The following is a 1,543-nucleotide window of genomic DNA, read 5'->3' on the forward strand; positions in this document are numbered from 1 at the left end:
AAGCTTAGAGTGGAAGTCCAAGCCTTTAGACAGAAGGATGATGAGTCCCTCTATGAAGCTTGGGAGAGATACAAGCAATTGATCAGAAGGTGCCCTTCTGACATGCTTTCAGAATGGAGCATCATAGGAATCTTCTATGATGGTCTGTCTGAACTATCCAAGATGTCATTGGATAGCTCTGCTGGAGGATCTCTTCATCTGAAGAAGACGCCTGCAGAAGCTCAAGAACTCATTGAATTGGTTACAAATAACCAATTCATGTACACTTCTGAAAGGAATCCTGTGAATAATGGGTCAACTCAGAAGAAAGGAGTTCTTGAGATTGATACTCTGAATGCCATATTGGCTCAGAATAAAATATTGACCCAACAAGTCAATATGATTTCTCAGAGTCTGTCTGGAATGCAAGAAGCAATATGCAGTACTAAGGAAGCTTCATCTGAAGAAGAAGCTTATGATCCTGAGAACCCAGCAATGGAAGAGGTGAATTACATGGGAGAACCCTATGGAAACACCTATAATCCTTCATGGAGAAATCATCCAAATCTCTCATGGAAGGATCAACATAGACCTCAATAAGGTTTTAACAACAATAATGGTGGAAGAAACAGGTTTAGCAATAGCAAGCCTTTTCCATCATCTTCTTAGTAACAGACAGAGAATTCTAAGCAGAGCCACTCTGACTTAGCAACCATTGTCTCTGATCTAATCAAAACCACTCAAAGTTTCATGGCTGAAACAAGGTCCTCCATTAGAAGTTTGGAGGCACAAGTGGGACAGCTGAGTAAGAAAATTACTGAACTCCCCCCTAGTACTCTCCCAAGCAATACAGAGGATAATCCGAAAAGAGAGTGCAAGGCCATAACCACATCTCACATGGCCGAACATGGAGAGGAGGAAGAGGCAGTGACTCCCACTGAAGAAGACCTCAACGGACGTCCACTAACCTCCATGGAGTTCCCTAATGAGGAACCATGGGAATCTGAGGCTCATTCTGAGACCATAGAGATTCCATTGAATTTACTTTTGCCTTTCATAAGCTCTGATGAGTATTCTTCCTCTGAAGAGGATGAAGATGTCACTGAAGAGCAAGTTTCTAAGTACCTTGGAGCAATCATGAAGCTAAATGCCAAGTTATTTGGTAATGAGACTTTGGAGAATGAACCTCCATTGCTCATCAAAGAACTGGATGACTTGACTAGGCAGAGATTACCTCAAAAGAGACAAGACCCTGGAAAGTTCTCAATCCCTTGTACCATAGGCACCATGACCTTTGAGAAGGCTCTGTGTGACCTAGGGTCAAGCATAAACCTTATGCCTCTCTCTGTAATGGAGAAGCTAAGGATCATTGAGGTACAAGCTGCAAGAATCTCACTAGAGATGGCAGACAATTCAAAGAAACAGGCTTATGGACTTGTAGAGGATGTCTTGGTAAAGGTTGAAGACCATTACATCCCTGCTGATTTCATAATCTTAGAAACTAGGAAGTGTATGGATGAATGCATCATCCTTGGCAGACCCTTCCTAGCCACAGTAAAGGCTG

General features: G+C 42.4%; 1 non-coding gene across 1 annotated transcript; it reads right to left on the bottom strand.

The window, feature by feature from the left end:
* On the bottom strand, positions 1-108 carry LOC148555615 (small nucleolar RNA R71). The gene has a single exon (XR_015886749.1). It is a non-coding gene; the product is annotated as a small nucleolar RNA R71 (small nucleolar RNA).
* Between the last annotated feature and the right edge of the window lie 1,435 nt (positions 109-1,543).

This window comes from Arachis ipaensis, chromosome B6, assembly GCF_059453495.1.
Source record: "Arachis ipaensis isolate K30076 ecotype BB chromosome B6, ASM5945349v1, whole genome shotgun sequence".
Taxonomy (NCBI): domain Eukaryota; kingdom Viridiplantae; phylum Streptophyta; class Magnoliopsida; order Fabales; family Fabaceae; genus Arachis; species Arachis ipaensis.